The 15,222-nt window shown below is 38.4% G+C and overlaps 1 long non-coding RNA gene across 1 annotated transcript; it reads left to right on the top strand.

The window, feature by feature from the left end:
- Nucleotides 1–411: 411 nt before the first annotated feature.
- LOC120805793 lies at nucleotides 412–3,032 on the top strand. Its single transcript, XR_005709601.1, has 3 exons — nucleotides 412–752; nucleotides 897–997; nucleotides 2,911–3,032. It is a non-coding gene; the product is annotated as an uncharacterized LOC120805793 (long non-coding RNA).
- The last annotated feature ends 12,190 nt before the right edge of the window (nucleotides 3,033–15,222 follow it).

A 15,222-nucleotide genomic window follows, 5' to 3' on the forward strand; every position in this document is an offset into this window, starting at 1 on the left:
TTTAGGGTTCAGGTTATAGTTAGGTTTAGGTTAGGATTAGGATAAGGGTTGGGGTTAGGCATTTAGTTGAGATGGTTAAGGTAAGGGAATGCATTATGTCAATGAGTTTCCTCACAAAGATAGAAGTACAAACATTGGTGTGGCCGTGTGTGGTTGTGTGTGTGTGTGTGTGTGTGTGTGTGTGTGTGTGTGTGTGTGTGTGTGTGTGTGTGTGTGTGTGTGTGTTTGTGTGTGTGATTGTGTGAGTGGAGTCAGGTGTGCTGGAGCCAGAGCAGAACTGCACCAGCTGCAACCACTTCCATAATCAGGACCTCTATGAATACTCAGCCCTGCCACTTCCATCCTGCCAGATTGTAGACTCTGCTTCGAGCCAAATTTATTACCAGTTTTACTATTTAGCACTAGCTCTTGCTGAATTTTTCTCTTCTATTCATCCTGCTCTCTGTCTCCCTTGCAGTCCTTTCTGTTCTGACTCTGACCCCTGTCTCCTGCCCATCATTTGGTCAGCCCTGCTACCCCAACCACTCACTGCCCCTACCCCAACCTCTATTCCTGGCTCTTAGCTCCCAGCCCGAGCTCCCCTTGGCCCTGTCCCCCACCTTCCCCATACATTTGCATTAAATATCAGTTATCATATTCCTTTCTCATCTGTGTCTGCACCTGTGTTCACCTGTTTTGTAGCCCCCAATAACAGCTAAACCAAAACAGGGAATTGTCCTTATAGAAAGTGAATTAAAGAAGAAAATTTAAATGTCAGTAACTATGGCTGGATCACCCAGAAATTAAATGCATAGTGTTGTTTGAAAGCTACATTTAATTTCACAATTATGATGACCAAGTTGCTTCACCGGTCACTTTAGTGAATTACACACTTCCTGTTATGCCGTGTTTTACAGATTATCTGAGAGACCTGATAAAGCTCGTCTTTGATGAGGTGTTATTGACCCACCAGACTATCCTCACACTGAGAAACCATCAGAGAAGAAGCAATCACTGGGTAGGTGTCACGCTTCAGTCAAGTGACAGCCTGAAGAAAACACAGCAGCCACCAACATCAGGAAAGTCTCAGCGTATCCACAGGAAGACATGTCAGGACAGGCAGACTAATGCCCTGAGAGCTCCAGCATCAGCTGATGCAACTTATGATCCAGACCAGACCAGACTGTGTACATAAAATGCTTTGGCTACTTTGTGCATTATATATACACAATTTATATTTACATTTAATTTGCTATAAATAATGTGCTTTTATTTTTAAGGAAGGTATCATAATTTGAACATTTAGTTGTAAGCGTAGTAGGATGAGCCCTGTGGTATTTGAGAAATATATAATTTTCTTTCACAAAGGTTTTATATAATTACATAAAAGCCGCTACAACAGTAACATGCTGTTACACACTGATGCTTCAGTATTAATCATCTAATGATGTCTCTTCACTCTTTACTTAATTAAAGGATCTGAATACTACTTCTTTCTCCACTGATAGCTAGCCATTCAGATTCATATCCTTCAATTTGTATCTGAGTCTAGCAGCTACCGTAACATCATTATCTAGCATTAGCTTTATTACTAATTAGCCAACTAGTTACTACAAATGAAACATCTACACAAAAAATCGGCATGTTAATGTTAACATAAGATGACATACCTCTATATTGGGCTTTCTTTTCCTTCTCCTATTTTCTACATTTTCATCCTTGCACACCTGAAAGTTTGGACCTTTTTCATTATGGAATCATTTTAGCAAATAATTGCAGCGTCCCTCTGGATGAGCCAATATAGTATTTCTCATTGATTAGTCAGTGTTACGTCACAGATTTGGGCTGAGTGATGCAAAATTATGCATCATCCCCCACTTTCAGCACACAGTGTGCACAGTACAAGTGCAGTGCAAGGCAGATGAAAATTTGTGAGGAACAGCACTGTTTATACCATGTTGTCAACTTGTGACTGACAGTAGGGGGGTGCAACTTTTTTTTTTTTTTTTTTTTAACTGTAATTTTAAAGGCTGTTTTTGTTAATGTTGTTACTGTATCCATGATTAATAAATGTTAAAATGTTAGTGGCACATTTCACTCTTGTGGCAACTCTCTGACATTCTGCGCCTTAGCCAACCGCCTTTGCCAAGAGTCAGCCCTGTTTATGAACATAAAAGCATGTAACCATTCTCTAGTAGACTCCTGAAATAAAAATAAGACCCTTAAAATGAGAATAATATGTCCCCTTTAAACTATAGTCTGGAGCTGTCTATCTCAGCAACAGATAATAATTGTCAAATGGTCTCTTTTGTGTTTCTCTGTTGGAGACCATCAATGTGTTTTCATGCACTTAAGTAACTGGGTTACAGTCAGGTTTTTCCAGTAAGCTGATTTCTTTAATGTCATATAAAAGAGAAATCTGGTTTCTATAATCGGGGTAGGGAAGTAAAGAAACCTGATTTCCCCAAATAGACTTCTCATGGCGAACACCTATTTCTTGGTCATGTATATGGGTAACATTCTTTCTAATAAATTCCATATGCGCCTAGAGCTTTGGGACCTTCCTGCTGTCCCTGCCGTTCCAGCTAAGCCAAAGGCAGTGGATGTTTGTGGCACTTTTGCCTCCTCCTACACCATCTCTGTCCGTGGTTAGGAGCAAAGAAAGCAGGATAAAAGACCCAGCTACAAGCTGCACTTGCCTTTAGCACTTTTCTCAGTATCTCAGCCGCCTGTTAAATGTTGACTCCTGGGTTCTCTCTGCCCAGACTTTGCACCTGCTGCTCCGCTTTCATCAGCCCCTCCAGTTCCATGTTTTTGACCCATAGAGCTGGGACATTAGAGTCTGTAATATTTTGCACATTCCGTTTTTTGTTTTAATTTACCTTCCAGCCTCCATATGTTCTGTTTGCTCTAACTCCTATGTCGTTTCAGACCCGACCACTTTCTCCTGCCCTGTTTCCTGCAGTCTGTTGGGGGCCAAGGTCAGTCTCTTCTGTGGGTTCCACCCACAGTCCAATGGCCAAACTACGCAGATGAATCAGGAGATGGAGACTTTTACAATGCAGCACTGCTCATTCTTCTTCATCATGGACCAAACAGCTCCTATGGGTTGAGTATGCTCACAACACACTCCCCATTACACCACGGGTTTATCCCCCTTCTAGTGCTCTATTGGTTACCAACCACCGCCCGTCCCAGATCAGGAAAGGGAGGTCAGCCTCCCTTCTATCCAGTCGACATCCGGTGGTGCAGATTCACTTGGCTCCGAGCCTGGGTTACTCCTTTTCAGACCTCGGACCAGTACCAAAAGATCGCCAATTGTTGATGGTCTGCAGCTCCCTCCTATCGCTTGGGGCAAAGGGTCTGGCTAGCCATGAGTCCTGTCCCTCAGGGTCGAGTCTCGGAAATTGGCCCATCACTTCATGGGACCTTTTCCCATCTCTAAGATAATCAATTCAGCACTCGCCTGGCTCGGTCTTCCCCCACCCAACTTGCCATTTGTCCCGTGTCAATTTATGCCTGTTTTTGACCACATTGTTTGCCTGCGCCTTTTTGTACCCTTGCCTGTCTGGTTTGTTGTTTGCCTCTAATATTCTTTGTCTTTTAAACTGTTTATCGTTGACTGTGTTTTGCTTTTGGGACCTGAGTTTTTCTGAGCAACAATAAAACCTTGTTGGGGAGGAACATTGCAAAAATCAGGCAAATCCTTTCTCCACAAGACACAGAAAAACTAGTCCATGCTTTTGTTACCTCTAGGCTGGATTATTGTAATTCCCTATTATCAGGCTGTCCCAACAAATCTTTAAATACACTCTAGCTGATCCATAATGCTGCAGTGCGAGTACTGAAAGGAACTAGGAAAAGACATCACATGTCTCCTGTGTTAGCCTCTCTGCATTGGCTCCCTGTAAAATTCAGAAATAGAATTTTTTAAAATCCTCCTCCTCGCCTACAAAGCCCTTAATGGTCAGGCACCATTATATCGTAAAGAGCTCATAGTACCCTATTACCCCAGTAGAATACTATACTCCCAGAATGCAGGTTTACTTATGGTTCCTAGAGTCTCCAAAAGTACAATAGGAGGCAGAGCCTTCGGTTATCAGGACCATCTTCCAGTTTTGGTCCGGGAGGCAGAAACCCTCTCCACATTTAAGAGTAGTCTTAAAGCCTTCCTGTTTGATAAAGATTACAGTTAGGGCTGGCTCAGGCTTGTCTTGAACCATCCTCTAATTATGCTACTATGGGCCTAGACTGCCTGGTGACTTCCCATGATGCACCAAGCTCTTCTCTCCTCCTCTTCCTCTCCATCTGCACACATTCATAAGGCATCAATGCTCGTTACTAATTTGACTTCTTCTCTCTCCCATAGTTTTGTGCTTTCTCGTCTGTCTCCTCTCTCTTCCTTTCGCTTTCTGCAGGTTTTTCTGCCCCTGGTGCTAGAGAGTCTGAATCTGTGACTGCAAACCACCTATTGCCCCCATGATCCTGCTCTACACTCACTGCTTCATTTAGTTGTTGTTGTTGTTGTTGTTGTTGTTGTTGTTGTTTATTATATTAACAATATTATTATTATAATTATTAGTTTTATTATAATAATTATTAGTTTGATTATTAGTCTCATTATTGTTACACATTATGTTATATGTCTACTGTGGTATGTTTCTTTCTCTCTCTCTCTCTCTCTCTCTCTAAACCCGCCCACCATGAGCCGGGTTCTGTTCAAAGTTTCTACCTGTTAAAAGGGGATTTTTTCCTTGCTGCTTTCGTCAAGTTCTTCCTCATGTAGGAATGTTGGGTCTCTGTAAATATAACTATAAAGAGTATGGTCTAGACCTGCTCCACATGAAAAGTGCCCTGAGATAACCTCTGTTATGATTTGGCACTATATAAATAAAATTGAATTGAATTGAAAGTGGAGAGATAAATGAGACACCTGTGAGCCGGGGGGAGGGGACCTAAAGGAAATAACAAACCAAATGGAGGAGAACAGAAAAGATGAGTGAGGATGCTTAAGAAAGAAGATATTTACAAAAATGTACTCAATTTCTGAACATTTATCCTCTAAAAGTAAAGCTGTGAAGTACATAAGAAAGAAATGGTTTGGCAGTTGTTTCAAGAAGCCACTCAATTTCCTGGACTTCCTTGGGTAGCAATGTACTGCTGGATGAGAATTGAGCAAGTTTGAATTTTTTTTTATTCTCTCCTTATCTTATCAGTTTTCTTGTCTTTGAAAGACCTAAGGAAAATTAAGTCTTCCTTCCTTTAATGCTCCAGGCTTCTCCTACACTCCTGCCTCTGTGTGTTATGCATTCATTCACTGTCAACCATCAACCTTCAACCTATGCAAACTATTCTTCCACTGTTTCAGGGCTGTTTTTAAACCAACACTTATGTAGTTTCCTAACAAGGGTCAAAGTTATTATGCATGCAAACATTTAAACAATGTATAATAAACCTTCAGTGTTTGGGGGACCTTCTTCATTTGCGGGGAAACAGTAAAAACAACATATAACACAATAGCTGGGCATGGGAGCTGACAGGAACAGGAGCAAGACGTGTGTCAGTATCGGTAGTGATGGATGTTTCCTGAGAGCTGTGAGCATATCCCACAATGTTCTTGTTTATTTATATCCACCCCTTACAATCCACAGCTGAGACAGTAGCTTCATGAGGAGAGATACTCCTGCAGTTAAATGTTGGTGGGGAAGAGCAGTTTGAGAAAGGCTCCAACTGTAGCAATCCTCACTAAAGCAGGAAGCAAAATCTGATAAACATTTGTAAATCTCCTTACAATTTTACCACAACTATTGGTTCTGCAACAAAACCAATTACAGCCTCTTACAACCTGGAGTTGTGCTCATTGGGCACCAAAGGGAGGGAGCAGATTTACTCATACGAGTTCTAATTTATCATTAGTGTTACCTCATCATCACTGTTGAATAACAAGTAAGTCTCGAGTCTTGACATCCAAATCTTAAACCCTAATCTGGGTTTCAACCCCAAACAAGTCTTTACCAATTTGATGCCACTTGAAAATTGAAACAACCTGAGTTAGTATGCCATATTCAAAGAATATTTTTTAAAAATGAAAATTGTGAAAAAATATATTTGTTGATAAGAAAAAACTGTGATTAAATCTCCATACATTATTGGTGATGGAAAGAGAGGTTGAAAATAAAAATTTCTCTATATTTTTGTTGTCAAAAAAAAAAAGAAATTAGACAGCTTTTTCTAACAATGACATAATACAAATGTCCTTTTTTTGAATGGCTGTGCTGCACATTTGTGTGTCAACTTAACTGTTATACACATTTGATATCAGATCTTATTGATTTTGTTCCACAAAATCAAAAATTTGGTCTATGCCAGCTAAATGTAGTCTATGAAATGCTCAACATTACTTAGAAGTCTGGTTTGGGGGGGGGGGGGGGTGCTTAATTTTTGGGGGGGTGCTTAATTTTTGTTGTATACAAAGAGGCTCCAAATATTTTTTTTTTACATATGTATTTAAATGAATAAATTTAAACACAGTCTAAGGCCTACAAAAGAACAGAATAAAAACAACACTTTTCTGGCAGAGTCCTGACAAAACTGAACATTATAAGGGTAGGATTTATTGCAGGGCTGGTGTGCAGGGTTCTGATTGATTGCAATTTTTTTTTTTTTTTTTTTTTTTCCCATTCTCAGGGTTTGTGTTATCAACCAAAGTTAAGATCACATCAATGACTGATTCATATTGCAGGAGTTAGATTGCATTGGATTTGCTTATGTTATTACATCTTTCCAGAATTCATTGTTTCATCCTCTTTCATGTCTGGATATATTGCTTAAATTAATAACATCAGACCATCTTATTGAAAGCAGTTTGCTGAAGTTTCACCAAATGCTAATTCTTGGTCTTGACTAAAACTGGACTAAAACTTTAAACTAATCTTCTGATAACTAAAAGAGTAAAAGTTCAAGAGTTTTTTTTCCTCAACTAAAACTAGACCAAAATGTTCTAGACTTGACAAAAAAAAGATACATCACACAACTGTTTTGACAAGCTCAGACGGACTTGTCATGACAACTGCTGACCTTTTTATATGTAAACTGTGACACATACTGTAGATTCAACTCTCTCTCCTAGTAATTACCTTCATATACTGCTAATTTGCAACAACAAAAAAATCTTATATGAAACATAATGCTGACCAGCTAAGGTTTTTATCAACACCATGAGAAAACATTTTTATAAATGTATCTGCTGAGTTGCAAAATGTTGATACTGAATCAATCAGTGCAATGTTAAGACATGTATTTCATTTTTTTGTCTCATAGCAGGTAAAGTATGGTAAAACTTCCATGTTTTTTTATTATTTCTTTTTTACTTTTCTCTTTTACTTTTTAATCTTTGTTTTTTGTGTAATATAATTTTCTTGAACGTTGATTTTAAAATTCTTTAATTCGCAGAACTCCTAACAGCTCATAGGCATCTGAAATGTGACAAGGGGTTACAAGCCGAAAAGACTGGAAGTCACTGGTTTAATCTTTAAAAATTATTATTACATAAGATTTTTAATGTAAAATCTTAATCTTAAAAGAAACTAGTAATTACACATACATAATGTAGTGGTTTAGAAAGTACAATATTTCCCCCCAAAATATGCACAGTCCTGGATGAAATTATTGGCACTCCCGAATTTTAAGTACAGAATTTAAAGTATCTTTAGAAAAAAATGCAAATGAACCAATTTTTTATAATCAGAGTTTTGAATAAAATGTCCAAAGTTAGTGAACAACAACAAAAAATGCTTATATATATATATATAGTGAAATAAAAAATACACCTTTTTGATCAATTTAAATTAGTTCCTCAAACCAAAAAAAAAAAAAAAAACTGATAACAACTCAACTGTGCTTAATTTTCAGTGTTCATATGACCTGAATTAACCCATGAATGATGTTTTTACTGAATAAAAAGGGACTGAGTTTCACAATGGCGAAAAAAAAGGGCTGTTTGAGAGCATCAGAAATGCTATTATCAAAAAACATACATTGAACTTTTGTGTGTTACTTGCTTTTGCTTGTTGGATTTTGCCAAGCAAATTGTGTCTAGAGTTGCCAGGACTTAAGTAACATTGGACTACAAAACAGATAGCTGCAAACAACATTGTCTGGATTATCTGTGTGATGATAACAACTGAGACCTGGCTTCACCCGTTGATCCCCGATGCTGTAGTATAGCTAGCAGGCCGCACAATCCACTTCCAAGACAGAAACAAAGACTCCAGTAGGAGCAGGGGGGAGGATTTGCATCTACGTGCCATTATTGGTGTACACACAGTTGAATCTTGGACAGTCACTGCTCTCCTGGCCAACACAAGGATTATTAAAAGTTGGCCTGAGGTAGCTCTCAGCTGCAAGACTGCTTTGCATGAACTGAATGGAATTTGTTTGACCAACAGAACATGGAGAAATACACAAACTGTTCTGTTACATCACAAACTGTGCTTACAATGTCACCGTGATCGAATGGTTCCAGGTTTTTCCCAATCAGAAATCCTGGATGATGAATGAAGTCCGAAAATTCCACCCAGTACTCAAAGCATGTGCTGACCAGCTCTTACTGGTCTTCACTAACAACTTCTTTAATTTATCCCTAGCACAAGCCATCATCCCACCCTGCTTAAAGTCAGCCACCATCTTCCCTGTCCCCAAAAAGCCAGCCACTGACATTCTAAATGAGACCTGTCACACTCACACCCATAATCATCCATATTTGATCCACATCAGTTTGCATACAGAGTGAACAGGTCCACGGAGGATGCCATCACTAAAGCTCTCCACACGGCGCTGAGCCATTTAGAAGACAGAAGAAGTTATGTAAGGATGCTTTTCATAGATTACAGTTAGGCGTTCAATACAATCAGCCCAGATATACTAATCAGCAAATGTCTGACCAGGGCCTCCCTGCTCACACATGCACTTGGATTAAGGACTCCTGCAAAACCTCCTGCAAACTTTCAACATTATTCCCCACCTCTCCTCCACCCTCATGGTCAGCACTGGCTCCCCACAAGTCCAACACTCTACTCAATTACACTGATGACTGCACATCAACCCAACCCACCAACTCCATCATTAAATTCACATATGACACCACTTTGGCCGGACTCATTTCAGGAGGAGATGAGTCTGCCCGCAGAAATGAGGTCCAGAAACCGACGGTGTGGTGTTAAGCAAACTGTCTGACACTGAACACCACAAAAACCAAGGAACTCATCATAGATTTCAGGAAGCACAGTCCAGACCCCCTCTCACTATTCATCAATGGAGACTGTATGGAAAGAGTTCATAACTGTAAATTCCTGGGAACCCACATTTCTGACAACCTCTCCTGGTCTGCCAACATCACGGCTGTTGTCAAAAAGGCACGGCAGTGTCTGCACTTCCTGAGAGTGTTCAAGAAAAAGTCTCTGAGTGAGAAACTGCTGGTGGCCTTTTACCGTTCTTCAATAGAGAGCATCCTGTAATACTGCTATTCAGGAGCAGACAAAAAAGCTCTAAAAAGATATTTACACAGCGCAAACAATCACTGGCTGTCTTCTTCCCTCCCTGGAAGACATTGCCAACACCCACTTACTCTCCAGAGCCGCAAACATTCAGAAAGACTGCTCACTCCATGGTTACCACCTGTTTGACTTGCTGCCCTCTTGCAGGCGCTATAGGACATTTTCCGCACGGTCAACTAGATTTATGAACAGTGTCTTTCCCAAGGCCATTAGTGTGCTAAACTCCATCAAAAAGTAATCAATATTACAATTTATAATATTATTATTGTGCATTTTCCACTGTGCAATTATCCCTGTGCAATAATCTCTATACTTGTGCAATAATAATACTAGTGCAAAAATGTAATTACACCTGTCTGCACTGAGGCACTTTGCTGTCTACTATATATTAAAATATTTTATTTGTCCATTAGGACTTGTGGTTGAAGGTGTATGAGACTATTGTTTATGTAATTTTTTATTTTTATTTTTATTTTTAAATGCACCAACTAGTATTAGCAATCCTAATTTTGTTGTATTTTTTTGAACAAAAAATGACAATAAATGCTTTCTAATTAAGTTATTCTATTCTTAAAAAAAAAAAAAAAAAAAAAAACTCCATAAAATATCTATAGAACTGCAGGCTGACCTGGAGCAATATGGAGGGGTGGGCTCCATGGCCAAAGGCCAAGGAGGACACCACTATTGCAAGAAAAAAACAAAAATGCAAGACTAATGTTTAAAAAAAAGGTTCATAGATAAGCCAGTCTTTCTGGGATAATGTTCTATGGACAGATGAAACCAAAGTAGAGCTCTTTTGGGAATGCAGTGCTTCAGTTTTTTTATACATGACAAAATGAAGCCCATAAGGAAAAGAACAACTACAGCAAGACATGGTGGAGGTTCTATCTTGCTCTGGGGCTGCTTTGCTGCCTCTGGTACTGGAGGCATTAAAATACATCAAAGGAATGATGAAATCAAAAGATTCCCAAGGAGTTTTAGAGCAAAATGTGTTACCTAGTGTAAGAAAACTATGTTTGAGTTGAAGGTCTTGGTCTTTCACCAGGACAACGACCTAAAGCACACATCCAGCAGCATGAAGGAATGGTTGAAAAGGAAAAGGTGGACGGTTTTAAAATGGCCATCAATGAGTCCTGACCTACATCCCATTGAAGACCTTTGGAGAGAGCTAAAATCTGTCGTTGCAAAAAGCTCTGCTGCAAACTTAAAAGAGCTTGAATGCATAGCGGTGGAATAGTGGCTTAAACTACCAGCAGACAGGTGCAAGAAGCCTATTGTTCGCTACAAGAAACGTTTAGAGGATGTCATTGTTACCAAAATTTCTTCAACCAAATATTAGTGAAGGCTGCCAATAATTGTGCCTGGGGTAAATTTTGTGTTTGTATTACTTCACTATTATACAAGTTATGCTTTTTTTATGTTCTTTTGCTCAGTAACCTTGAACATTTTATTAAAATATTTTGATTATAAAAAATTGGATAATTTGCATTTATTTCTGAAGATATTCTAAATTCTGTATTTAAAATTCAGGGGTGCCAATAATTTCAACCAGGACTGTACTTAGTTATTTTATATCACTGGCTTTGAATGCCCACCATCCACCCTGACCACCTCCGTATGACTTGCATGTGGTATGTATAGTACATGTAGGACTTAGAAAACATTGCTGGACAATATCATCCTGGAAGCAATTACTCTTCCCCTCATCTTGATGTTCTGGGTAAAATATGTCTGATTTTAATAACTATAAAGAGTATGGTCTAAACCTGCTTTTATATGGAAAGTGCCCTGAGATAACCTCTGTTATCATTTTTTTCGCGCTATATAAATAAAATTGTATTGAAATGAATCAAATATCAGTTTGAACTGTTTTAGTTTTAGAACTGCTACCTGTTCAAATAGCAGCCATCCAAATTCTTTTTTGTAGTATTCCTGTGTTTTTTTGTTTTGTTTTTGTTTTTTTCATTAAGGACAGCATGTACAGTTATTTAAGAGTTTAGATTTTGCAGAGAAAGATAACATTTTGTGTTGACATTATGCAGTTGCATGTGAGGTTGGAAAACAGTGGCATCCAGGCGGGATGTTTGGAGTGATGCCTGAGATTTGATTGGCATCAATGTTGTAAACATCACAAAAGGAGCCACTCAGCGTTAGCCTCAACAAAGAAAGCTCATTTTGGCCATTTCCCTATTACCCTATCAGAAAGTCTATGATGTCGATTTGGACATTATCCATCTGGATCTGTTGACTTGGGTGACGTCAAAAACCTTTTATCAGATAGAATTCTCACACTCTACATGGCCAAGTTGACAATTTGCAATGGAATGTATTCCCTCTCAGCTTTGGAAGAAATGTCTTCCTTCCTTCTTTACTTTATACTTCCTTTCTCATTAGTCCCTTTCATGCCTTATGGTTGTTATACTTTTCTTTTGCATACCATGCTGTTTTTTCATATTTTTTGACTTTACCAAATCAATCATATCTCTTTACTTAATTTTGACAAATTATTAAAAGATTAGTTGTCTTTCACAAAGTAATTGGTAAAATACTGGGCTTTCAAATGACTGTTTCTTATACAGTAAATGAAAGCAACCACACTGGAATTTAGCTGTTTTTATTCCATGTCAACAATGAAAATGAAAATATTTAAAGTTTTATTACCTTACAAAATGACTTAATCTTGAAAAAAATGTTTACAAAGTTCTTTTTCATTCTGTGTAACAGAAAAGATTAGTTTGTCTCAAAGTCCTCTAAGTGACTAACAGATTACTAGGCCATGGTCATGACTTTGTTATTGAACATAGCATACTGAAACTATGCTTTGCAAACCTGGTCACCTCACTGACATCAAGAAGGAAGGTGTGCACAGCCACTGTACCTGACTATTGTTCACCAATAAATAGTTCCAACTCCAGCTTGCAACTACCATCAAACTACAAACTGTGGTTCTTTATAATAAGCTAAGCTAACCATGTCCTGAGTCAAACTTTGTATTTAACACACATGAGGCACGAGGTTGATATCCATCTATTCATTTCACTCTCAGTAAGAAAGCGTAATGCGAAGTAAAGCTAAATTTTGAAAAATGCCCTTAAACATACCTGCCAATAACTGTGATTGAAGAGAATTTTTAAGTCAGTACAAGATTTCTTTACATGTCACTGGTACACAGTCAGCACCAATGTATTGATAACTTTGATGTTTCTATTATCTGTAAAATAAGAATCTTGGGGTCAGGGTGTTGGATGGGCATTGAAACATACAGGAAACCTTATCTAGCATATAATACTGTATGTATGATCTGTTTGAAAATGCATATTAAATGTAAAGTTCAAAGCATCTGAGTTTATTCTGATTCCTCTCATGAGTGTCAAGACACAAGTAAGGGCGTTTCTTTTGAAATCAAAAGCGCCACATAAGAAATGCCATTAACCACAAGGAGCTACACAACAGGCTAAGGTAATGATTAATCTGGCAACACAGATAGACAGCTGTGACGGTAACAGATGAAAAACAACAATCTTATGGTGTTTGTGTGTGTGTGTGTGTGTGTGTGTGTGTGTGTGTGTGTGTGTGTGTGTGTGTGTGTGTGTGTGTGTGTGTGTGCGTGCGTGTGCGTGTGCGTGTGCGTGTGTGGACTTGTTTGCTGTATTTGTGGGGTCTGAAACCCGTTAGCCCACTTTACTTGTGGGGTCCAACAACTTTGTGAGGACTGAAATGCTGGATCCCAAAGTTTAAATGGCTTTTTGAAGGTTAAGATTTGATCTCAGGGTTTGGGTTAGAATTAGGTTTAGGTTAGGGTCAGGGTTAGGGTAGGGGTTAAGCATTCAGTTGTGATGGTGATGGTTAAGGTTAGGGTAAGGGGCTAGGGAATGCATTATGTCAATGATGGGTCCCCACAAATGTACTAAAACAAGAATGTGTGTGAGTGCTTGAATTATTGGAGATTTGAGTCATATGACATGGATTCAAGAGTATATAACTGGAATTGGCACTCTGTAGAGCGCAGACCTCGGCCAAGGCCAATGTCAAACAACATACACCAGATTTCAGAGAAAAAAATTCGAATTCATAGTAAATTAACTGGATCTGCTCCAAAACTTAATGGGTTCTTTCCTGGTCCATGCCCCATCCCTCCAACAAGTTCAGTGCAAATTGGTCCAGTACTTTTTGCATAATTCTGCTGACAAATAAACCAACAAACAGATATGGGCACTACCTCCTTGGCAGAGGCAACTAAGTAATATCACAGTGAGACACAGCTAATCACTTTATCTAGTTTGGTTTGTTTTTGTGGATAAAATAAATGTTTGTAGCTGAAGTGACATCATTTTAAGTCAATGGGACAGCTGAAATGAAATTAATCAAGTGCTATCATGTCAAAATCTATCTAGATCTCCCACTAAAGATGCACACTGCCTGGGATGGACCTTGACAATGACTAACATCAGGCATTCATGTAATTTATTAAACTTGATAAGTAAGGTGTTTGTTTGTGTATGTTTGCTTAGTGCACATGAATATATAGGATATGTGGATGTGGGATTCTTCCCAGGTGTTCAGTTCACATTAATTTGTAGTCAGATAACCAACTGCAATTAAACTATCAACATACAAAATATGCTGCAGTGTAAATTAATGTCACTTGACAGATTAAAAATGTATTTAACACGTTTTTAAAATCAATCTACAATCTTTTAATTTAGTGTAACGGAGGACAGGAGCATATATGAAGTGAGTCAAAGAGCACTCAGTTTCCATAGAACAGATCACACGAGAGTTGTCTGACTGAGCGTCCTGTGAATGCCGGATCAGAGACTGAACAAGGTGAGCTGGATCGCTGAGCCGTGACATTTGCCAGTCAGTTAGCTGTGATTGTAGCCTTTGGCTGTTAGTTGATTGCTAGTTATTCAATAATAAATAAATTAAATGTCAAAACAATCATAAAATAATGTGAAAAAATCTAATATCTCAAGTACTGCAATTATTGGGAATTGGAAAGACCACAGTTATTACTATTCATCCTGTGGGAAGCATGAATGTCTGTTCCGAATTTAATGGCCATCTATTAGCTGTAAAGCTATTTCACTCAGAACAGGAAATGTCAGTCTTCTGCTGCTGGAAGAAAAGTCAGGGGTTCACCGAAGTAATTAAGATTCATCATCCAGGAACAAGAAAATATCTGTAACAAATTTTCATCTAGCAGATGTGGATATGTCATTGGATAAGTGACATATCAGCTTGATTTCAGGCTTGCTCATTCTTGAACATAAAATATTCCTGAATATAATATAACGTAATGAAAAAACTTCCAAGTGTTCCAGTTTTGGAAAAGTAAGTGCTTTTTTCTTTCAAGTCATTTTGGAGCCAGTATATGAGAAGACCATGTCTAACTTATGTCAGAAGCACATTGTTCCCATTTTTCAAAATATTTTTCTAAATCATTTTGGAGTTGAAATTAGTGGATAGTGTTTAGTGTAGGTCTGAATAACTAACTACGAAAGCATCTTACATTCTCTTCTGCATTTTTTCATCATCACACAAAGTTATTCACAATCTCTTATTCATATTCCTAGTATCTCAGCGTCTTAGGTACAATTAGTTTGTTAATAGCTACAGGTTAATCTTTCCCTTCCAAGCTAAGGTTAGATATGAGGTAATGGATCTTACAATAATGGAGCATACAACT

The sequence above is a fragment of the Xiphias gladius genome, chromosome 19, assembly GCF_016859285.1.
Source record: "Xiphias gladius isolate SHS-SW01 ecotype Sanya breed wild chromosome 19, ASM1685928v1, whole genome shotgun sequence".
NCBI classification, from domain to species: Eukaryota; Metazoa; Chordata; class Actinopteri; order Istiophoriformes; family Xiphiidae; genus Xiphias; species Xiphias gladius.